Below are 25,149 nucleotides of genomic sequence, written 5' to 3'. Positions count from 1 at the left end.
CTCTGGAGCCCTCAGCATCAGTGTAGGGGGCCATCCAGCCTCAGTTCTGGCCTCAGCAGCAAGGTGAGAGTAGCCAGGGCTACCCCTCTCTACACACATGTGCACCCAAGGCACTCAGGGTCATAGCCCACAAGGGCCTCTGACAAGGCTGAGGAAGCCTGGAGTTTCTAGTAATCAGGGAGGATGGGACACTGGGTGGAATGACATCATTTCTGCCCTAAGTAGGGGAAGCAGGACATACAGATGACACATACACATCAAATTCAATACATTACACTCGTTAATATCCTACAGCATAATGCAGTCAGTGCCATGACTGTGTACAGGACCCCACGGGGGGCTCAAAGGAGGGGGCCTAATCCAGGCCACTATGCATGACCAAGTGAGTTGACACTGAACAGCTTGGGCAAGGGGAGACATTCTGAAAAACTATGCTGTGACTGGAGCCTGGATTGTGCGGTATACAAGGTGGACCTGCACTCAACTAGGTATTTGTACCTCGAGAGGAGCCCCGTGTTGAGAGGTGGTGGCAAAAAGTGCAGGTGTGATGCATATACTGAAATTAAAAAAAAAAAAAGCAACAAGTTTTGGGATCGAAAACTGACTCTGACGTGTATTAACTGTGTGATCTCCCCCAGATTATAATTTATGTTCTGTAAAATGAGTGGGTGAGAGGGGGAGGAAAGCAAAATGCTGGAGAAGAGAGTGAGAGAAAGAACTGACCTGGCATTAAAAACCAGTGTTACACAGCATCTCATCACAGGATTACAGGATACCCTCCAAGGATCGTGCCTGTTGTAAGTAGGAGTAAAAGACGTTGTGGGAGGGACGCCTGGGTGGCTCAGCAGTTAGGTGCATCTGCCTTCTGCTCAGGGGGTGACCCCGGGGTCCCGGGATCGAGTTCCACATCGGGCTCCCTGTATGGAGCCTGCTTCTCTCTCTGCCTGTGTCTTTGCCTCTCTGTGTATCTCTCATGAATAAATAAATAAAATCTTAAAAAAAAGAAAAAGACTTTGTGGGAGTCAGATGAAGGGAATGAAAGAGGGCGATTGCGTATCCATTAAACACCAATACTTTGTATATATGCATGTACATCCTGTCTAATAAACCCTAAAAGACTGGGCTGAGATTTGATTTCTGAAATGTGTACTTTATTATTATTATTATTATTATTATTATTATTATTATTATTTTAGAGAGAGAGCCTGCATGGGCAGTGGGAGGGGGGTGCAGAGGGAGAAGGAGAGAGAGAATCTTAAGCAAGCTCCATGCCCAGCAGGGACCCCCACATGAGACTCAATCTCACAACCCTGAGATCATGAGCTAAGCTGAAATCAAGAGTTGGACCCTTAACCAACTGAGCCATCCAGGTACCTGTAAAAAGTGTACTTTAAATTTAAATATGGGTATATAAAAATTTCTATTCTTATTTTTATGATTATCTTTTCCCCTGCCCATGTCAAGAAAATATTGCTTTGCTTTATGTGAGTGGTGGTTATTTCAATTATAGATTTTCCATTTTCAATTTTCCTACACCTGCCACAATTTTTCTTTCTTCTTTCTTTCTTTCTTTCTTTCTTTCTTTCTTTCTTTCTTTCTTTCTTTTTCTTTCTTTCTTCTTTCTTTCTTTCTTTCTTTCTTTCTTTCTTTCTTTCTTTCTTTTTTCTTTCTTTCTTTCTTCTTTCTTTCTTTCTTTCTTTCTTTCTTTCTTTCTTTCTTTCTTTCTTCTTTCTTTTTTAAAATTTTATTTATTTATTCATGAAAGACACAGAGAGAAAGCAGAGGGAGAAGCAGGCTCCCTGCAGGGAGCCCCATGTGGGATTCCATCCTGGAACTCTGGGATCAGGCCCTGAGCTGAAGGCAGATACTCACAGCTTAGCCACCCAGGTGCCCCCTGCCACAAATTTCTATCCTTGTTAAAAATATTCTTTTCTCTTGGAAGCTAGAAGCCTTCAGATTATATTTCGATTTCTTTCAGCTCTTCCTTTGCTTACTTGTGCTATAAGCACTTGGATTTGGTACCTCTTGTCTTTATTTGCTTATCAGTAACCCAAACTCCATGTCGGCTTTGCTTATCTCTGAATTTTCACCAAAATGTTGGTCATTGGGCAGCCCCAGTGGCTTAGTGGTTTAGCACCTGCCTTTGGCCCAGGGTGTGATCCTGGAGACCCAGGATCAAGTCCCACGTCAGGCTCCCTGCATGGAGCCTGCTTCTCCCTCTGCCTGTGTCTCTGCCTCTCTCTCTGTCTCTAATAAATAAAATCTTAAAAAAAAAAATGTTGGTCATTATGAGATACTCTCATTGATGAGAAAGTAATGTGATCTGTATTATTTTCACTGAAATTTTTTTTTTTTTTTTGGTGGATTCCTTATGCAGTCTGGAAATTAAGATGCCTAGCTTATCCTTTATTCCATTAAAAACAAAAAAAAAACAAAAAAACATTTGAAGGGCACCTGGGTGGCTCCGTCAGGTAAGCATCTGCCTTCAGCTCAGGTCATGATCCCAAGTTCCTAGGATCAAGCCCTGCATTGGGCTTCCTGTTCAGGGGGGAGCTTGCTTCTCTCTCTTCCCTCTGCCTGCTGCTTCACCTACTTGCATGCTCTCTCTCTCTCTGTTAAATAAATAAATAAAATTTAAAACATAAAAACCAAAAAATCCCCATTTTGTTCCCTCCCTAGCTGTCTTGGTCATACTGATCTGACTAGACCTTGTCCATATCACCTCATAATTTATGATAATCAGAAAAAGGACCTGCAGAAGTGCCCCCCCATTCCTAACAGGCTGGGGGCAACAGTTTGCTGGGCTGAAATTAACATCACTTCAGTAGAAAATCACAGTGAAATGCAAAAGGGAAGAAAGGATTTTAAAAATATGCCTTCCCTATAGAAATTCAGACAGTAATGTATCGACAGATGGAGAGCCATGGGCACCAGTTAGAGGGAGATTACTCAGAACCACTGCTGTGCAAAGGGCTGGCATGTAAACCGCAGCTTCGCACATTGGGGATTTGAACAATGAACAATTTTTACAGGCTATTGTCCGTTGGTTTCTCTAATTAGAAGCTAATTAAATGTCTATTTTATTGCGCATCTAGTTTTTCAAATTTCTCAAAATTCCCCCAAATCCACATAGCTACTTATACCGAATAATCTAAGCATCAACTCAGATGTATACATATATATTTTTATGCTTTATATATTCCACTATTTAGGATGGAAAGATAATTTTGAAAGAGAGCCTATAAGCCAAAGTGTAGAACCAAAAACGTACAGAGTTTATGAATATATGAATATATCAAGTGGTTCCAAGTATAATATCAGTCTTTCCACGTGCCATAATCACACTCCTAGTGATGAGAAGGCATGTTATTTTTTGATCAGAAATAAGGATTATAAAATAAAACCAATAATAATAAATAAGAGGGTGGAAGGAAATTTTTGGGTGAAAGCAAGGTTAATGGCAGAGAGTGTGGTGATGATTTCACGAGTATACACTTGTGTCCAACCTCATCAAGTTATATACATTCATTTAGTTATATGTCAAATAACTAAAAATAAAAGTAAAATTTTTAAAGATTAAACTTTTAACTCACCTCCCAAATGTAAAGAGATGTAGGGAAACGTAGGGGTGTCTGTGTGTGTGTGTGTGGTGTGTGTGTGTGTGTGCAAGCGTGCACGTGTCTAAAACGCCAAGGTAGGGGTGCCTGGGTGGCTCAGCGGTTTACCACCACCTTCAGCCCAGGGTGTGATCCTGGAGACTTGGGATCGAGTCCCACGTGGGGCTCCCTGCATGGAGCCCGCTTCTCCCTCTGCCTGTGTCTCTGCCTCTCTCTCTCTGTCTCTCTGTGTTTCTCATGAATAAATGAATAAAATCTTTAAAATAAATAAATAAATAAATAAATAAATAAATAAATAAATAAATCTCCAAGGTAAATGAATCAGTCTAACAGGACTTCTGATTAGCAATCAAAGGCAACGGATCTTCTGTCCTACTGCTGTACGAGAGGGAATTAACCTCCGTCCCAGGTCCCCTCACCTCACTTCTTACCGTTCCTCAGGTGTACCTTCCATCCATGCCTCGCTGAATTACAGGGCTTGCATTTCTCCAACTTGACATGCCTCCAAGACCTTCCTCAAATTGCTCCCTCTGTTCAAAATGCAAAAGAGTGCTTGCATTACTCTGAATTTGGCATGCCTCCAAGCCTTCCTCAGACTGTCCTTTTCCCAGTCTTGTTCACCTGGCCTATTTACCACGGATTTTTGAACCACTCCTGGCCGAGCACTGCCAGTTCTCCACGAAATGCTGGCCTCATAAATGAAATGTCTCAGGGGAAACATATCGTCATTGTCATCATCAATACATTTCCATAGATCAAGACATTGAGATAACAAGGTGCCACGTTACCACGAGATCTACATTAAAAGACCCAGGATAACAGAATGACAGGAAAAAATAAAAGCTATGGTCACTTGGAAACATTCTGAGTGTCAGGGCAGTTAGAGGACCATACGAGAGAGAAATAAAGTGCCCTTTCTTAGGGGTTACATTTGGGGGCATTCTAGACTGTTTACTGCATCTGATGCAAAACCCAGTGATAAAAAGATTGTTTAAGAACAGGAGGCAACACTGGGTACCGGGGTCGAGGATTCGTAGGGCCAGAGAGGGGGAAATTGTGCAAAAGCACTATCTACCCAGCTTTGCACAGCGCAGATCTTATCAGGGGAGCCCAGTGTTCTTTCAGGCTTTAACTCGGTTTTGCCTTGATAATGTTTATGGATCTATTTCCTCAAGGATGACAGCAGGGCACAGATAATCCCGAATGATCCAGAGAAGGCTGAGGCTGACAGAGTGAAGCGTTGGCACCATCAGCCCATGTCATAATTTTTAAAAAGCACTTTAGAGGTCTGCTCTGGTTATTTTACATTTTCTAATGAGTTAGTTCTCCAAAATGCTCGTAGCCATTTTCAGATTCAATAAAAACACATTAAGTCACGTCTCACTTTGTGGAAGGAAAGCAGCCTGCAGGGTAACAAACGGGAGGCGGGGCAGACGGAGGCAGCGGTCCGCTGGGGCTGTACGGGTCACCCTGTTGTGCACAAGGACAGCCGTGCGCCCAGGGCCTGTCTATCAACCGTGCAGTTCCTACTTGTTATCTGTGAGCCCGAGAGAGTCAGCTTTTTAAGTCACTGGCAGCTGGGCCTGTCAAGCCAAGCACTTCTCTCCTGACCCAGCCCAACTGTAGGGTGCGGAGTCCTCTCTGGGTCGGAAACCACCATATACATTTGTCAAGGCTTAATGTGAATTGAAGGGGTTTCAGGCGCTCTGTCCCCAGCAGCCTGTGAGGCCACCCGCCCTCAGAGGACAGGAGTCGCAGGAGGTGAGGAAACACATGTCCCTTCCGGCTTCCGAGGGCTGACAGGGGCCCTGACAATGTGAAGACCCTGCCTCGGCCATTCAGAGGAGATGGCGACATCCTTCCGACCCCACACACACAGGGCCGCCTCTTGCTCCGGGGAGGGAACCCAAGATTCTCGGTCCTCCAGACACCTTGGCAGCAACCATACCGTGGAACGCGCTCCAGGGCTCCTCTTCCCAGCTTCTTGGAAATGACACTTGACCGTGCAAGCACAAGGAAGCCCACATATCCTCTTCCATGATGAGGTTTGTGTCAGAGGAAACTTATACACATTTCTTGGGGGTGTACGAGGTCAGTCCAAGCCTCCCTGGCTGATCGACTGTGGCGGAAAGTAAAGGCCAACGAAGGCCCTTTGATGTCTTCTCCCCTCAGAAGGGCGCTCTGGATGAGCAAGGGCTGTCAGCTGCTGGGCATCCGTGTAAACACCCACACGTGTGTGTACCTGTGCGCCCTGCTAGAGACGTTTCGGTATTGCAAACAACTCTTAGGACAAACCAGAGGTGATCACTGAAACAACAGGCCAACGTTGACGTTGTATCTTGCCGGTCCATCTTGACTCTTCCCGCACAGCCTTGGGTGGTGGTGAGAGGCAGTTTTCTTTTCATTTTTTTTTCAAAGATTGTATTTATTTGACAGAGGGAGAGGGAGAAGGAGGCTCCCCACTGAGCAGAGAGCCAGATGCAGGGCTCGATCCCAGGTCCCCGAGATCACAACGCCTAACCGACTGAGCCACCCGGGTACCTTCCCTCCCCCAGACAGTTTTAGATTCAGAAAGGCAGAGAATGAAATCATTGCCAGCTCCGTGGCTCCCTCGTGTGTTCACACCTGAGTTGAGCTGAACTTGAACTAAAACTTTGCCTCTAGGAGCCCGTGGAACGAGAATAGTAATATTATCCTACAAGATCATTGGGAGTTTAAAGTGATGTGACCACTCTTACCCCATTTGCTGGTTTTATTTTCTTGACAACATTTATTACTGCCTGAAAGACAATAGCCCTTGTTTATATTCTGTCCATTGCTCCTCCTGCCCTGGTGTAAGTTCAGTGCTATTTTCCCTACGTCTAGGGACAGTGCTCGGCACCTAGTAACTGCTTAGTAAATATTTACTGTATGAACAAAGGTGAAATTCATGCTTTTGTAAAGCACATCGTAGAGACTCAATCATTGGTATTTTTCCTTCTCAAGAGTTTAGGTTTACCTCTGTGCTCACTGTAGCAGCCTGTGGCTCAGAAATGACCTGGACTCAACACTGTACGACTCAAGCCATGGAATTCAGCAGAATCCTCATCGTTTGGGCCAAACAGGTCTGTCCCAGATTCTTTTTTTTTTTTTTTAATTTTTTAAAATTTATTTATGATAGTCACAGAGAGAGAGAGAGAGAGGCAGAGACATAAGCAGGCTCCGATGTGGGATTCGATCCCGGGTCTCCAGGATGGCGCCCTGGGCCAAAGGCAGGCGCCAAACCGCTGTGCCACCCAGGGATCCCCCCTGTCCCAGATTCTTTAACCTCTTACAAAGAAGGCTTTCCAGCATATTACCATCTGCATGGGCTGGAAGAGACCTTAGCTTTAGGTTCAAGATCATTTGTTGGGAGATTGGCTTTCTTGACTTAGGTCCATTTCTGCAGCTGTTTTGTCTTCTCTCCCAATGTCTGGGGTGGCCTGGATGAAATTCTCCAGCTGTGGTGATGGTCATTCAATAGGTGGCACTCTCTCCCAGAATACCATCCTTCGTCACAGCCCAGATGAACTTACTGATAAATCATTAGGCTCCTGTTAGGGGAATGGCACAGTTACAAGTACAAAATAGTCAGCATGACTATTTTGCAACTTTTCTTTCCCTCCTGTACACCATATCCCACTCCCTCCTCTTGTTTTCTCACCTCCTTTAGAACTTAATCCTTGTGCTAAGACCTTGAACTTAAGGAAGATCGGTTGACCCTTTTCCTAAGAGGAGGAGGGGACAGAGGGAGACATTCATGCTGTCTTGGGCTTGAAATCCAGTGTTGATTCTTTTTGTCATTCATTCACTGACTCACTCCTTCATTTATTCACCCAACATTTACTGTAGGCCAACACATACTTTAGTGGTGAGAAGAGACAGACCCCAAGGGCAATGACCGGAGTTTGAAGTTTAGATCTGCTACTTATGGACTTTGGGAAAATTTCTTAAGCTCTCAATGCCTCAGTCTCCTGATTTGTTAAGTGGGCGTGATAACAGTACTTATCTCACAGGTTTCTTTCAAGGATTTCAATAATTAACTTTAATTATTATTTATAAGATACTAAGAACAGTGCCTGGTACACAGTAACATTAAATTAGGGTTTGTTAAATGAATACTAATATGTCGTTAATGACGACATGCTTGACTTTCAGAGGGACATAGTAGTGCTTTTAAAGCATTGAATATATTGCACATATTCCCCACTTTAACATCTCTGAAATCAGGACGGGATGTCGTAATGTGGCAACATCTTTTCCTTCTTAGTGATATATAAAATATTCTTTTTCAAATTGATAGCATATTGGTTTTGATGAAATATGACAATTATAAATAGCATCTGTCCCTTTTTGCTAGTCCCTCTCAGTTTACCACATGTGCTCATATTTTCCCAATTAAGAAAGAAAGAGGGAGGGAGGGAAGGAAGGAGGGAGAGGGAGAGAGAGAGAGAAAGAGAGAGAAAGAGGGAGGGAGAGAAAGAGAAGAGTGGGAGGGAGGGAGGAGGGGAAGGGAGGGGAACCAAAGGAGGGAGGGGAGGGAGGAGAGGAGAGGGAGGGCGTATGGGTCCTAGTATACCCCAAACCATAGCAGCCTTCATCAGACTCTAAAATCCCCACTTGCAGATATTGGAGAAGAGTCTAGTCTTCCTTGCTTCACCTCCCTGAACTTCTTTTCAGCCTTAGGTGTGTGCGGTTGGGGGTGGGGAGGGTCCCTTGGTCAATAAAAACTTTCTGAGCAACAAGCAACACATTAGGCTCTGAGACTTCACCTTGAATTTACCTTGTAGTACAATTGGGAGGGTGTAAACTCCAAAAATTCTTTGAGAAAGAGGCTATAATAGAGACTCTATATAATAGACTCGTGTTTCTTAGAGAAAGAAAGTTTATATTTATTTTTCTATTTTTAAATTGTTATATTTTTATAGTTAGGATCCTGTCCAAGCCTGAGGTCTGGGTGGAAGCCCCTTTGGGGCCATGAAAGGGCACAAGGCCACAGATGAAGCCTCAGTTCACTGTTCCTGGGTGGAAGGGCCTTGGGACCTGAGACAAACCCTGAACCACACTGTGGTGCCCTCCTCACCCCCTGCTCCACCTGGGGTGTCTGCTGAGTCACACCCCTCCCTGCATGGGAGCTAGGTGGGGAAGGCTGCTCTTTAAAATAACTGTTACAGGGGCGCCTGGGTGGCTCAGTGGTTGAGTGTCTGCCTTTGGCTCAGGGCGTGATCCTAGGGTCCTGGGATCAAGTCCCAGATTGGGCTCCCCACAAGGAGCCTGCATCTCCCTCTGCCTGGGTCTCTGCCTTTCTCTCTGTGTCTCTCATGAATAAATAAATAAAATCTTAATAAATAAATAAATAAATAAATAAATAAATAAATAAATAAATAAAAATAACTGTTATGCTGGCAAAGCCTGCCAGTTCCAACTGCCGCAGAGGGGGGTTTGTGTCTTGCAGAGCTGGCTCTAAGCAGAATTAAAGGGAACAGTCATGGCCAGAAAATCTATTCTCCTCATAGTCTTCAGATCTTGAGAAGAGGGTAGCCGCAGAGCAGGGAACGATATGTACTCACTGCACCAGACATTTGGGGTGACCCTTTCATTTTGCAGGTTGGGGTAAGTGGGTACCATGGGCCTTGCTGGCCCACCTGCACCAAAAGGAGTGGATTCTTCACTCTCCCTTCATTTTCTTCCTTGATATTTGCGTCCCGCTGTTTATGTCTGGCAGCAACCAGGCAGAGAACCGGGGATAATTGTTCTAACTCCATGTGGGTCTCACTCTCCTCTCCAAGAAGACGTAGGGAGTGGCACTGCCCAGCTCAGAAGGCCATGCCCAGGGTGGAATGAGCTAATCAACTGCTTTATAAATCGCAGGACTCTAAACAAAGGTTAATTGTTTTTACTCTACTTATCTATACTTTCAGGGTACAGTTTGAAGGCATCTGCTTCAAAACTCGGTGCAGGCATTATGTGAAAGCACACACGGGCTGGCCCACACTCAAGGTTGATACATGAAGCCTGGGACTCCTCGCGGGGCCACAGCGTTACACGAATAGCTTGGGGATGCTGGTTATCCGTCATCATCTCCAGGGATGAAACGCTGGTCACCAGTGGGGAGGAGCCCCCCTTTCAAATGTTTTTCCTTTCTCACCCCACTTCACCCCACAGTGCTCCCTCATCGTCAGCCTCCCTGACTCACCCCCACCCTACCTTTACTGACTCCCTGCTCTCTGATCCCAAACCCTCAACTTTCAAGATAACATACCATAAAAGCACGTACAGATGAAAATGGGTGATAGGGCTGAGTTGCAAAATGAGAGCACTCAGATTTAACCTCGGAGAGAATATCTAACGCGACACTTCTGCTTTACAGGGAGGCACCCTCTACTGGGGTGGGGGTGGGGGGTGGGGGTGCGGGGTGGGGTGTCCCCACTTCTCCCCACCTCCTCATGGACCTGAAATCTTATCCACCCCAGAAGGGGGGTGCCAGGCCTCTGTGGAAATGAACCCTTCAGGGCTCTTGCCTCAGCCTTTCCATCCCCCTTAAAGACATCATGAATTGCTTTCAAGTTTAAACAATAAAATAATGCCGTTTAAAACAGGCCAGGATTCTTCTCCCACCCAATGCCCCCAGCAAAGAAAAATGGCTCAACTGTTTCCAAGTCTTTGCTCGCCCACGACTCATCTTTGGAGACTTTCTCCCGTTTCGGGTGCTGTGAGGCCTGACAGACAACTATCATGGCACCCAAGCCTGCTTCCGCGCTCACCAACCATCTCCCAGTCTGGGCTGGAGCCTCTCTGAAGACTGGCCATGGTTTCTCCACGTCTGAGGCATACGCACATACTTATGCTCAATACTGTTGAATGAGTGAATGAGGGGGGTGGAGCAGTGACAATAAGCAACCTAGAGTTTAACGTTGACATGTTGACTATGGAGAGCCCCTTAGAAGCGAAAATATCTGACAGAAATATTTCCTTACCCTGATTTGGAAGAAAAAAATCTCCAATTTCCAGAAGCACAAGCATCTTCCTCCCCTAGACCCAGGGGATTGAGTCACTAGACATCTCAGAGTCGCCCACCAGGAACCGGGACGAATCCTCCATGAGCAAGTCGCCTTCTTCAAGAACACCTAGTCCCTTGCTCTTGGTCACCCTTAGACCTTCTTCCTTTCTTTTTCTCCCCTGTTGGAGTATGGACATAGCATCTCTTTTATTTTCTTAGGGACCAGCCAACAGAAAACCATACTTTCCACCTTTCCAGAAAGATTGGGAGAAACCATCTTTTCCTCACGTCCTGCCTAGAGACCTGGGGTCCCAAGATTGCCTATGTGTTTGGGACAGAAACTCAGGGACAATCAGGAAGCAGAGGAGAGAATGGCTGAGTACCCGGGTCTGGGGTGCTCAGGGGCCTCTGGGCCCGAGGGTTGTGCTGCCACCCACACTCCCTGCTGCTCCATCACCGACCTATGCTCCCCGAGCTTTGCAAACCACTTTACCTCAGAGCGCCCAAAGGACCCCATAAAGGAGGCTATAGCCGAACACCCAAGGAATCCCAGCCCCAGCACATCTTGGTTCTGGTGGGGTCAGGCCGAGCACGCAGTCACCTCTAGGGTAGCATTAGGTGGCACAGGAAGGCCCCAGCTCCAAAATACATTCCACACGAATGCCTGAACTGTTGGTGACTGATTCACCCCTCTATTCACTGAACAAATATTTACGTAATGCTCCCCAGACTAAGCCCTCCCCCGCTCAAACAGCAATGGTGTCTGTCCTCAAGTGAATCGAGGAAGAGCAGCGAATTCTGACACGAATGCAGGGTGAGGCTCCCGGCACTGGGGGGGGCGGGGGGGGGGCGGGGGCTCGCTCTGGAGCGTGGGTTGTTGACTTTCACGTCCTGCTTCCAAGCCGGCTGGTGACCGGGCCCAAGGTACTCAACCTGTTAGAACCTGTTTCCTTATACGTCTACCGGCGATGACGATAGTAACCGCTTAGCCCTGGTGGCCAGGGCTCTGCGACACACGTGTGCAGCCCCAGGACAAGTACTGAGAGCTTCTAGTAGGACGTGAGGATGGGAGTGCAAAGGAAGTGGCAACGACAAGCGCCTGGAGGCTCTGAGGAAGGTTTCGGAGGGGACGTGGCATCTGATATGGGTCTTGGAGGACAGGCAGGAATTGGCCAGGCAGAAGGCAGGCGGGTGGGTGGCAGGGAGAGGGAACAGTGTATGCAAACTACTGAAGCAGGACACAGCAGAGTGTCTCCTCAGAACTTGAGAGGTTCCGGCCTTCAAAGACAGGGAACGTCGGAGGGCTGAGGGGATGCACCCACTCGCTGTTCTGTTTTCCCTACAAGGCCTCACGTCCACCTTCTTTGCTCTGATGACGCGGTGACCTTCCTACGTCAAAGTGCAACAGCCCCTCCCCGCCGACCTGCTGGGCGCCTTTCCTGCTCTGTTTATCTCCAAGGCATTTATTGTCACAGATGATATACGTTTGCTTATTTTATTTATACACCTTCTCAAGGCGCTCATCCCCCTTCCCTCATCAACACGGACGCAGAATGGAAGATCCCTGAGGAGAAGGGTCCCTGTGTTCTCCTCATGGCCGCATCCCACAGGCTTGCCTGGGTGCCTGGCACAGAACTAAACTGACAGGAAGTCGCTGGCTTCATTCGACCTCTCTTTGTTTGCTTCCCTCAAAGCACCAGGGGGGCCGGCTTGCCAGTTGGGCTCCGATGTTGAACAAGACAGGGTCTCTCCACTCCTGGAGCCCAGTTGGCCCTTCTGGAGAGGTCTCCCGGGGCCTCCTGTGATGGCTGTTGAAAGACCCCACTGAGGAATCTTGGCTGTTCCTTTTGACTTTTCCTGCCCACTCTCTAAAGGGTTTCAAAATGTAAACACTTCTGGGGCTGAGTCCACTTTTAGCAAATCTTCCTTTTGTGCGACTAAGAATGTGTGTCTCGTGCAGGTAGAGGTGACTTTGGGAATCCAAGGAGGCTGCCAGGTGCCTGGGGGGAGGAGATGTTGAAAGGACAGGGTGGGGGTTCAGGAATGGAGGCGCCCAGAGACACATAGCTTCTTTCACAACTTGGCCTGGGGCGGTTCCTGTGATTGGGTGTCTCCACCAAGAATGTCCCCAGAATTCCAAAGTCGTTTTTAGATGTTTTCTTATCCTGTGTTCGATAGCCTTCAATAAAGTAAGTTTAAGATTGGGAAAACAAAAGGAGTTTGTGTAGCTAGCTCTTTTAGGCCTGGTGGTGAGGGGAACGAGGGCCAAAGGGTTTTTTTTTTTTTTTCATTTTTTGTTTGTGAAATATCACAAAACATAAAAAAGAATAGCTACAAAGGAATAGCCTACTAGACACTCATTTACCAGTTAAAAGCCCACTTACCCAGGTTTTTTTCTTAAGCTAACGCTGGACTTTACTTGCCTTTTCTTAACTTGGAAAACAATAAGTAATTACACAACTAAACAACAAATAATGCCAAGAAAAAAATGAAAAGATTTAACCACAGGTATTTACATGCTTATAACAGATAAAAGAATAACTATTCCAGAATATATAAATAGCTCTATGAATCAACAAGAAAAAGTGAACCCCCTTCTGGCTGTTTTGTGGCAACTCCCAATCTGGGTGAGTCTCCCCAAGTCTTCCTTCCCTCTTCTCCCCTCACTCCTGTCTGCACCACTCACACCGGAAGTTCACACCCCAGGGCAGAAGGAGCTTGAAGAGAGACGACTCCAATTCCTTTCTCCTCATCCTGAGTCCCATCCCCCACAAAGCAGGGCCCAAACAAGATGAGGCAAATTACTGTGGAAATCTTAAGTGCCATTTCTTTATACTTCCACCTCCTGACAGGGAAAAAGAATGCCGGCTTGTCCCTTGTGTCTCCTTGTGAAAGAGAAGGGGCATGGTTAGCGCAAGAATCGTTTTTAACTTCTCAAGACATCAGTATTTCCATTTAACCAGTGGAAAAAACCAAGCCCAGAAGGATCAAATAACATTTAAATGTCCCACAGGTAACAAATACAGAAATAGCATTTGAACCCAGGACCGTGTGATTCCAAAGCTCGAGCTTTCCCCCCTAAACCATGATTCTAAGAAGGCCATGATTTCATCTGGACTTCAAGAAGGGAGTGTGTCTGACAATTAATTCAACACCATTGTGAACCAGCAGGACGCTGTGACAAGGCCCGTGCCAGGCGGTGGAAGTGGGGACACGGGTGGACCTAGGAGGGGAGCCCCATTTTTCTTCCTGTGAGCATGCCATGTGCAACGAAGGAAGGAGAGCAGGTAAAGGTCAATGGGATGACTGGACACCGGGAGGTTACTAGCCCTGACTTGGAGTGCAGGCTCTGGTGTTGTCCACAGAGCCCTCGTACATAGTGGGCATGCAAGCTGGTGTTTGAGAGCCAGCTTGGCAGTTCTGCAGACTAGAATTCATCCCTGCTCTGCATCTTGGCAGTTGCATGAGTTTAGGCAGTTCACTTACCCCAAGTCTCGGTTTCCTCTGATTTGCAAAGTAGGACAAAAACATTGGTCCACAGGAGGCCATTGAGACATTAAAAGAGGTATAAAGTGCCCAGGGCAGGGCGTGGCATGTAGTAAGCTTTCAATAAAGAGAGGTTATATTCATTTTATCAATTAAGACCATAATTTGGCAGAGAGGGATTATGAGATGCAGAAATTCATTCATTTATTCAGCAGCTAGTCATTGAACACCAGCTGTGCCATAGACACCCGGGTTGGATCTTTGCTGTGTACATCAGTGAATGGCGCAGACTGAGATCCTTGCTCTCTTGGAGATGTATTCTGGAACAGAGAGGCAGACAAGCAAAATCATAAGTAAATGATAAGTTTATTTTAGTAATAAACTGAAACATGATATGTGTCCGGAAAAAAAAAATATAAATAGAGGTTCAGGTGACTATGCAAGTCACATACTTAACGTGGACACTCATATCAGCTGAACCATCACCAATGAATGCTAACACTGGTAGTGGATTTGGATGGAAGCTAATGCCCATCTTGGAACCTGACCTCTTCTTTGGTAATAGCACATTGTGCTTTCTCTAATCATCCCAGTGTCCCGGATAAAGCCATCTCCTCACACACTGATAATTAAGGGATACCTTGAAAATTCTAGATGCTGCTTCCAGATAAATGGGTTTTTAAAAAGATTCATTTATTTATTTGTTTGTTTGACAAAGAGAAAGAGAGCATGAGCAGTGGCAGAGGGAGAGGGAGAAGCAAGCTTCCCACTGAACAGGGAGCCCCGATGCGGGACTCAATCCCAGGACCCTGGGACTGTGACCTGAGTCAAAGGCAGATGCTTAAACGACTAAGCCACCAGCACCCCTAAATGGTTTTGTTTTTTTAAAGATTTTATTTATTTATTCATGACAGACACAAACAGAGAGAGGCAGAGACACAGGCAGTGGGAGAAGCAGGCTCCATGCAGAAGCCCAATGTGGGACTCGATCCTAGGCCTCCAGGATCACGCCCTGAGCCAAAGGCAGATGCTCATCTGCTGAGCCACCCAGGCATCCCTAAATGGTTTATTTTTGATCGTCGTTTTGTTTGCAACAAGAGTAGCATCCAACGGTTAAGTTGCTGACTGCATTATTAAAAACTAAAAACAAAATCCAAAGCTAAAGGTGTCAGCGATGGCATTGTTGTATTGGTGGTTGAGGAGAAAAGCATCTCATAAGTTGGAAGATCTTCTGAAAAAAAGAATCAATCTTAGAAACTCCAGGTTGGAAGGGACCTATAAGGCTCTGCTCAAGTTCCAAAGAATGAAGTGATTCAGACATGACCAGTTTGAATTGAACTGTACTGGGCTAGAGCTCCATTTCCTAGGAATTATATAGGTTGATAGAAGTTGATATTCAGAAAAAAAAGGAAGACGTGTTTATCAATAGATTTTCTTGTGAACCCTTGCTAGGGGAGGAAGGAGACTTGCCTTCACAAAGATGCTACTAAGGAGGCTCGTGGTGGGACATCGTTTTCTTTTTTTCTGTTAAATACCTCAAGGCAGGAAGAGCTGGGAGAGATGCTACCAGAAGCAGAGCAGGGAGGCCAGGCCCACAAGACTGGCGTCTGTCTCACTTTTCCTATTGGGGTTGACTTTGAAAACTTTCAAACACACAGAGAACTCGAGAGAGTACTGTTAGGGAATATCCCCCCCAACCCAAACTTAACATATTTCAATGACATTCCTTATTTGTTTCAGATATCTAATATGGATAGGTGGTAAGTAGACTTAGATGTAACTAATATCCCCTTTGTACTATTCTCCAGGCTTCTTCTTCTCTCTCCCCAGAAGTAGCCATCGTACTGAAGTTAGGACATATACTTCCGGTCTGTAGGTTTATACTTTTGTTAGTATACATGCCTACAATTGAAATGCAGCGTTGTCTGTATGCTTTTAAAATTTGCATAAATGGTATTATACGTGGGATTCCTGGGTGGACTCAGTGGTTGAGCGTCTGCCTTCGGCTCAGGTCATGACCCAGGGTCCTGGGATCAAGTCCCACATCAAGGCTCCCCATGGGGAGCCTGCTTCACCCTCTGCCTGGGTCTCTGCTTCTCTATGTCATTCATGAATAAATAAAATCTTTTAAAAAATGGTATTATATGTCATATATTTTATCCTAGCTTTCAGGATCTCTTTGAGGTCTGCTGATGTTATTATAGTACTAGTTTATTAGTACTTTTTCTAAAACAGTGACCAGTTGGATTTCTGACCCCTAGGACACATTTGGAAGGTTAGCAAGACATATTATTCCAGATTGTGTCTCTCTAATGAATTCTTTACCTTCCTTATTCATCAAACTGTCAACTCCCTAAGATCAAAATGCCAGTATAGGAGGTGAAATCTGCTGAGACAAGGACAAGAGATACTTGAAGAAACTACCTGAATGGCAACTAAGCCATTAAAATGTAAGGTAAAGGAAGAAGGGAACAGTGAGCTTCTTTAGACATTTTTTGACCTCTGTCTCTTGGGAGTTTTTTTCCTCCTAACCATCCCTGCAGAAGCAACTGATATTTCAAATATTTCTACCATAGGTTAAATTCACCTGTTTTAGACTTTGTGCAAGTAAAATCCTACGGTATGTGCCCTTTTGTGTTATGCTTCTTTCATTCAGCATTTTTCAGATGCATCCAAGGTGTTCACACGGTCATGGTCCATTCCTTTTTTATTGCTGCATAATGTTTTGCTTTATGGAGATTCCAGTTTGTTTCTCCATTGTCCCATTTCTGGACACCTGGGTTGTTCCTAATTTTTGGCTATCAGGAATAATGCTGTATGAACAGTCATGTATATGGTTTTTTGGTGGACATATGTTTTCATTTCTTTTCAGTAGTTACCTAGGAGTAGGATTGCTGGCTCATATGCATATATTTAACTTTATAAAGCACTGCTGTAATATTTTCCACAGTGACTGTATCCTTTTACATTCTACGAGCAATGTTTGAGTTCCAGTAGCTGCACATTCTTGCCAACATTAGCTATTGCCAATCTTTAAATTTTAGCTGTTCCTGTGGGTTTGTATTTCATTGATTTTTTTTTTTTCCCACTAAAAACTTAGGAGTTAAAACTAATTTTAAAAATAGCAGGGTGGGGCACCTGGGTGGCTCAGTGGCTGAGCATCTGCCTTTGGCTCAGGTCATGATCCTGGGGTCCTGGGATCAAGTCCTGCATTGGGTTCCCCACAGGGAACCTGCTTCTCCCTCTGCTTATGTTCTGCCTCTCTCTGTGTCTCTCATGAATAAATGAATAGAATCTTTTTTTTAAAAAAAAAAAAAGAAAAAATACTGGTGAAATTTATTGTATGTAAATTATACCTCAGCAAACCTATTAAAGAAAAACTTCAGATGAAAAAAAAAAGAAAAAAAGAAAAGCAGGTTTATAAATGACATATATATTTGAAATATATTTATATATATTTTGAGGAAAGGTGTTCAAGAAAATCTAATGAATATCATTCGAATAATATATTTACCTCATTGTATGAAAAGACCCAAATTTAAAGAATTATGCCACTGTATAGCTTTATAGCAGTTCTAAAGTTTTATGTTTCTAATAACATCCCTTCAAAATATCTCCTCATGATTTTACTTTGCTTTTCTCTGCTGACGAGATGTTGAACATCTTTTCATGTTTGTTTGTATTCATGTAACTTCGGTGAAGTTATTGTTCAAATCTTGACCAATTTTAAAAAATTACATTCTTTGTCTTATTATTGAGTTGTGTCTTTCATAAATTGGGTCAGATATATGTTTTGCAAAAATATATCCAGTCTTGTGGCTTTTTCTTAAGAGCAATAATTTTTAGGCTTGATGAAGTTCATTTATCATTTTTTTCTTTTAGAATTGGTGCTTTTGTGTCCTGTTTAGTCTTTGCCTAATCTAATGTCACAACCATTTTCTTCTAAAAGTAGAATTAGTTTTAGCTTTTACATTAAGGCCTATGATCCATTTTGAGTTAATATTTGTAAGGTGTAAAGTGAGGGTCAAGGTTAATTTTTTTCCATAGAGAATATCGAGTAGTTCCAGTACCTATTATTGAAAAGACTCTTTTCTCTATTGAATTATCTAGCTTGGCACCTTTGTTGAAAATTAATTGACCATATAAGTGAGGGTCTATTTTTGGAGAGTGTATTCTGTTCCAAATAAAAGTCATTTTCTTTTTCCTATCCTTGCCAGTATTTTGAAATTACACTATTTAAAGAGCTACTTGTTCATATTTATTCTTGCGTTTCTGATAAATATTTCCTGACTCTGGTTACTGTCTGTAGCAATGGTCAGGCATTTGGTCTTTTCTCCTATCACTTCCCATTTTTCCCGTGCCCTCGATCAACACTTCAGACATGTCCATCAGCCTCTGTGGCTTCAAACTAATTAAAAAGTTGACTTACTGCAGGTTCTTACTCTTGTATTTTTCTAATCCTTCATAGATAATGAAACTAAAACAGGTCTGATGCCAGCGACAATAGCTAACACTCTATCATATATGTCATCACTGGTCTAAGCACATTGAAAGTTGTTTAATTGTCCTAATAACCTTATGAAGTAGGAATTATTATCCTTTACAGAAGAGGAATCTGAAGCCCCGAGGGTCTATGTAATTTGTCTAACATCATACACACAGTAAGTAGCTGAGCTGGGATACACACCCTGTCTGTCTCTAGAGCCTGTAAACTGTACCAAAATGCTAACTTACGAAATCACCTGTCAAATGACTTTAGCTGTAGATTGCATACCATCTGTACTATTTTTAGTTAATATTTTTCTATTAAGTGGAGCTGTAAGGGATCTTCACATTTTTCAGATGAGGAAACTAAAATCCAAAGAAAACAGCTGGAAAGAGAGCCAGGCCCTAGCCTGAGAGGCCGGAGGGCTTTTTCTTTGCCCATGCTGCCTTCCTGGACTTGGGGACCACCTCGGTTTGGATTCCACTGCCCCGGGGTATCTCCCAGGGATGAGGTCTCCAGGATGTGTCACTCTGTGCTTCAGAGAACTGCATCCCATCCTTTAGCCTCCCTGCACCACTCACCAGATCATACAGACCTCTCCTAACAAGGCCTATTCTCAACTACCTGCCATGCCAGGAGTTACCCAATAAACTCATCCAGTGGTCTCCAGGCATATTGAAACAGACTTTTTCTGAGCTCTACTATGGAAAGCATTGTGTTAAACTCTGAGACTATAAGATATAATTGCATGCCCTCCAAAGTCTTATAAATACCACCAGCAAATAAGTCCATTAAGTCTCTAAAGTGTTTCCATACATAATGAATTTTATACACATAACTGATCCCAGTGCCTCCTTTGCCCCATCCTTCCACTAACTTTTGTTGTTTCTTCATATAGTTAAAAAATGTATTGGTGGTTTCTTGGTCCAACATTATTAAATTATGTTACAGAGAAATGAAGATTTATTTGGAGGCAATGAACTTGATTTCCAGGGTCCTCTCTGTCACTTATTAGCCAGGTGACCTTCAGCAAATTATAGCCTCTTTCCTTATCGGTAGAGGGGATGATAATAGTACCCACTTTCACTGGGTTGTGGCAGTCAAATGAAATAACAAAACGCTTTGAAAATACTAATCCTTTTGAGAGCTATAAGAAGAAAGAACTTGGACTTAGGAGTCAGAAGAGGTAGATTCTGAGCTTCCCTGAACACATCAGAGGCAGAATCTGTGAAAACAAAGTCATGCTGAGGAGGTGAGGGGTTGGGCTGGCTAGCCCAGGAGGTAAGGGCCTGACCCCGGCCCAGTCCTGCACCTCATTTTCATTCTTTCTTCAGCAAATCACAAGTTATTGCAAGTCATGGCCCTTCCTGAACAATCAAACCAAAACTGTCCATGATCAGATTTCAAAGATTTAAATAAAGAGGACTAGATTGACAGGACGAGAGCATTCTCAAGGACTGATCCAATAAGTGAGTTCTCTTTCATTCATCCCTTAACCAACTTTCACTGACTGTCTACAGTGTTCGCTGCTAGGCACTATTTTAGATGCTGGAAATATAAAAACTAAGAGGGTTAATCGTGCTCCTAAAACTTCTTGAGGGGGTGAAGTATAGGTGTGGGAAGGGCTCAAGGGAGGTAATCTGGTTAGCAAAGTCTGAGTGAAGGAGTGGAGGAAAATGGTCTCAGGGAGGGCTGATGGAGATGGGGAGCCGGGATAAAGTGCACCCAAACCTCCTCATCATTCTAGAGTTTACCATCTAGTGGGAAAAGCAGAAATAGAAGCCAAGAATGACAATGCAATGTGATAACTGTGTGAAGGAAATATGAATATAGTGACATAAAATCTCCCCCCCCCATTCTCTCTCTCTCTCTCTCTCTCTCTCTCTCTCACACACACACACACACACACACACACACACACACACACACACACAGAGCATCGATTCAAATTGAGAGGGATACCAAGCTGGGAAGAGCTTTGTAGCCTCTGGGAAGACAGATTTATGATTTGTTAGACCACGAGTCTATGCATTTAGTGCTGCTCTGCTCCCTTTCAACAACCTGCAACCTTACTTTGTATGACACTTTACATTTAAAAATACTTTCACATTCTCTGTTTCATTTGGTTTATAGAAAATAGGAATGGAAAATGGGATACTTCCCATTTTACAGATGAGGAAATAGGCACAGAGAGATTACCAAAGTCACAAGTCTTGTCACTAATAGGGTGGGCATTACAATGTAGTTTTCTGATTCTTGATTGAAAGCACTTTTCTAGTACAAGTAAGTGACTTCATTATCAATCTGATAAGGGCATCTGACTGTCATGAACCTTCATTGATCTAATTTCCTCCTTTCTGTCCTGTTGTATATTTTTTTGTTGTTGTTCCAGAACATAGTAAGTGTCTGTGGAGTCCTGTGCCACTGTGATTTAAACAAGCAAAAACATGAATTATATTCTGGGACTCAAAGGCCTCATATTTTCAAAGCTGCTATAATTATAGTCCAGCCATGTTATACCCTCAGGAAAGAATCTTGCAGTTTCTGCAACTGTCAAATGAAGGGCTTAGGCTACAGTCGCTCATTGCTAACATTCTCTGATTCATTTTTATAACCATCAATGTAATTTTAAAGTATTCATTAAGAGAGAACACACACACACACAGACTTTTTTAAAGTATGGATAATTACAAAACAAAATATTAATAACCTCTATCTTTGGGTAATTGAATCTTATTTGATTTTTTCTTCTTTTTGTGTAAGTCTATACCTTTTTTTTTTTTACAGTAAGCATGGATAGCTTATGTAATTTAGGTAATAAATATATAATTCCACTAAGAACTGAAACTATGCCAAAAATGTTATCAGCACTTGGCAAAATATAGCATACTTACAGCACAATGGAGTCTTTACAAGTCTGTGTTTGAAATGTTAAATTCATTGATGAGACTAAATAGTACCAATTTTTGACAAATGTATATTAATTCAGTATGCTTTGATACATAGCCAAAGAGCATTCTCTACAAGAGAGTGTTGGCTGATTATCACAGAAGATACATTGATTTCTAAATTGTTCCATCTTCATGACTTATGACCATACCAAGATTTAAAAGACCCTGATTTTGCCTCCAAGTGCTTATAATTTAGTGGAATTTAATTTTATGGGGTTGGTAGTAGTTAGGTTTTGAAGAAATTATGCCAAGTCACAATGACCCCTGAAAATACTTAAATCAGTGTCTAAAAATAGTCTGTGGTTGCATTTATGATCAACTAACTCAGCACTGGCTTTTGGGGGGGGGGGCAGTTAATTCTGTAATTTCTTGGAGACACAATGCCTTCTCACCTTCCTGGCTCTGGGATCCTTAAAGTTACTCATTATCACTTCAATCAGCCGGGGTGGTGATTTGCTTGCTTCATTGCCTAAGAACATCGCTGCTCATTATCTTGTTATTTTCCTTTCATTCTTTCTCTTCTTCTTGGATCCTTATAAGCCACAGAGGTTCACACTGAAAACATGTGATGCCACTGTAGGAGGGTAGTAATATTTCATAAGTAACTGTTGAATGAGACCCTGTGAGTTGTGTTAAAACAGACCAGCAGCTGAGTTGGGTGGGGGAAAAATGGAAAACATTAGGAAGTAATGATATGTCAGACTGGGCTTGTAGCCTCCGAAATGTACTGTGTGCATCAGGCCCTGCTGAGGACACCAGTGAGGCTACATGGTCCACAAGCACAACTGTACCCACTGCCCTTTACAGAATTTTCAGTGTAACGGAGATGGACATTGATGGGACAATCGCACAAATGAAGGGAAGGTTCAAGCAAAGAAAGGACGTCCAGACAAGTGTGGGGATGTAAGGCTGAGCGCCACTGCAGACCCCAGCAAGTGGGCAGTCAGGAAAGTGCTCAGTCGATTTAGGAATAAATAATCTAATGGGTGGCTGGCCGGGGTGGGGGTGGTGGGGAACGGAGTGTCTGTTCAAGAGGTGGAAAGAGAAACTGCATTTTGTTGCATTTTCTGAGAACTCACCATGTGCCCGACTGCCTGTGGGGTGGTCTTTCCTTAGGTCCCCTGCAATCCTTAAAACACATTTGACAGGTTGGCATCAGGAGCCACAGTTTTTAAGTGAATAACGCAGGCTCAGAGAGGTTAAGTCACCCAGCACAGGAGAAAAGGCCAGGAAAGGGATCCTCAGCCGCAGGCTTCAGAGTTTGGGGCTTATTTGGTTGGCTTCGAAGGAGGTGCCGGAGGCTTCTGGGCGGGCACAGGGCTGGAAGGAAGGTATACTGAGGAGGGTTTGTCTCCAGTGGGGACAGAAAGACTGGGGTCAGGGAGCCAGCTGCCGGCTGCTTGGACACTGGTGAGAGGGAGTCTCCCGGGAGGCCCTCTGCGGAGGCTGCTCACAGCTACTGGGTTTGGGGGGGTTGGCGGGGGAGGGAAGGAGAGGAAGATAAAAATCATTTAATTTCCAAAAACTTCCAATGCACAGCACAGCATAACAGAGGAACATGCCTCTACCGTGACGGTTGATTTATGCTGCTTAAATTTTGTAGCCTATAAAATAAAAACGGTTACTGTGCCACCAGTGGAACCCGGGACTCGAGTCAAATGCGGGTAAGAGCATAGACCAGCTCACGCGGGAGACTGGCGACAGTCATTTCTTGCTTTAAGACCTGATTGACCCAACTGATCATTTAAGGAATGAGTAGCCCCTGCAGCTTATAAAAAGGGCAGCCTTTCTTTTCAAGTCGAGTCTGTATTTCATACGGGGCTTTGGGCGGGCTCCCTTGGCGACGCCCCTGGGGAGCGGAGGTGCCCTGAGATCTGGAGGGGTTGCAGGCCGGCATCCCCGGGGCAGGAGCTAGGCGGGGGGAGGGGGGCGCCCCGGCTGGGTGAGCGGCCTCTGCACCCACAAGGGGGCCCTCGGAGCCCCGCAGCCGCGGAGCCAGCGGCCAGCCCCGTGCCCCGCTGCCGGGAAGGCGCTGCAGAGCCGCCCACCCAGCCGCGCGGAATCCGGGGCGCTCCCCCGGCCGCGTGGACGCGGGCGCTGCGTCTGGGCCGGTGCGTGCTGATCGTGTGGACCACCGACGGGGAAACCAGTTCGTGTCGGCGGCTCCCGGCCGCAAAGCCCCGCAGGGAGGCTCCCTGAACCCGCGCGGACCTTCCCCTGCGCCTCGCCCAGCGGCGCCCAGGTCGGAGGGCCGGGGCCGGGCGTCCCCCACCAGCCGCCCCCAAACCATCCCGTGGGGGAGGGCGGACCTTCTGGGTCAGGACCCGCCTGCATTTGACGTATTTTATTTTTTTAAAGATGTCATCCGTGGGAGACACACAGAGAGAGGCAGAGACATAGGCGGAGGGAGAAGCAGGCCCCGCGCAAGGAGCCGGGTGCGGGACTCGAACCCAGGGCCCAGGATCACATCCTGAGTAGAAGACAGACGCTCAGCCGCTGAGCCACCCAGGTGCACCCCCCCCACCCCCGCCTGCATTTTTTTTTTTGAGCATTTCTTTTTTTAAATTTATTTTTATTTTTTTATTTATTTATGATAGTCACAGAGAGAGAGAGAGAGAGAGAGAGAGAGAGAGAGAGAGAGAGAGGCAGAGACATAGCCAGAGGGAGAAGCAGGCTCCATGCACCGGGAGCCCGACGTGGGATTCGATCCCTGGTCTCCAGGATCGCGCCCTGGGCCAAAGGCAGGCGCTAAACCACTGCGCCACCCAGGGTTCCCTTTTTTTTTAAAGATTTTATTTATTCATAAGAAAGAGGGAGAGAGGGGCAGAGACACAGGCAGAGGGAGAAGCAGGCTCCATGCAGGGAGCCCGACGTGGGACTCGATCCCAGGTCTCCAGGGTCACGCCCTGGGCTGACGGCGGCGCTCAACTGCTGAGCCACCCGGGCTGACCCTCCTGGCTCCCCGCCTACCCCCCCCCCCCCCCCCCCCCCCGCCGCCTGCGTTTCAAACCCGCCGCCCGGGGAGCAGCACCGAGGCCCCAGGCCCGGGGGCTAAGCCTCCGCAGATCTGTTCGGCGGATCAGCTCCGACGGGGACAAGTGCATTTCTTCAGGAGAACCATGAATACTGATGAGGCGCTGTGAGGGTGAATCAGAATTTCAAAGGACACAGATACCAGGCCAAAAGTTACATTTCTAAAAAAGTCCCCAAGTAGGACAAAGAAAGGCTTCTAGTCTTCGGAGCATTTGACTGACCGGCATTTAAAACAAAACCAAACACTACGCGGGGAGCACGTGCCCAGGCCTCGGGCAAGGCGGCCTCAACACTTGTTTGCCTCTCGGGATAAACCTATTGAAAGAATGTGTGAATGATTTTAAGAGTCTCCCTGACTCTTGGACAAAGGAGTGCTTTCTGAGAATTTGAAAAACTTTTGTTGGAGGCAGAAGGGGGCAGGGATTTTTTTTTTCCCTTCTGTTTTTAGAGAGACCCCATTTAATAATGGATCTTCAGGCCACTGTGAAGCCTGGGATACTAGTCCAGTGTGACGACCCCCGAGGCCCATTGCTGCGTTCCAAGTCCTGAGGCTTGACG

At 45.2% G+C, this 25,149-nt stretch overlaps 1 long non-coding RNA gene across 1 annotated transcript in view; it reads right to left on the bottom strand.

Annotated features, from left to right (window-relative positions):
• The window catches only part of LOC112930580 (uncharacterized), a 69,534-nt gene extending 45,493 nt beyond the window's left edge, over positions 1-24,041 (bottom strand). Inside the window, exons 1-4 of the long non-coding RNA XR_011996616.1 lie at positions 22,638-24,041; positions 21,951-22,132; positions 10,613-14,441; positions 4,049-4,147 (exon numbers count right to left, since the gene is read on the bottom strand). This is a non-coding gene — a long non-coding RNA (uncharacterized lncRNA). The remainder of the gene's footprint in view (positions 1-4,048; positions 4,148-10,612; positions 14,442-21,950; positions 22,133-22,637) is intronic.
• Between the last annotated feature and the right edge of the window lie 1,108 nt (positions 24,042-25,149).

This window comes from Vulpes vulpes, chromosome 13 (assembly GCF_048418805.1).
Source record: "Vulpes vulpes isolate BD-2025 chromosome 13, VulVul3, whole genome shotgun sequence".
NCBI lineage: Eukaryota > Metazoa > Chordata > Mammalia > Carnivora > Canidae > Vulpes > Vulpes vulpes.
This window is presented reverse-complemented; position numbering and strand designations above follow the sequence as displayed.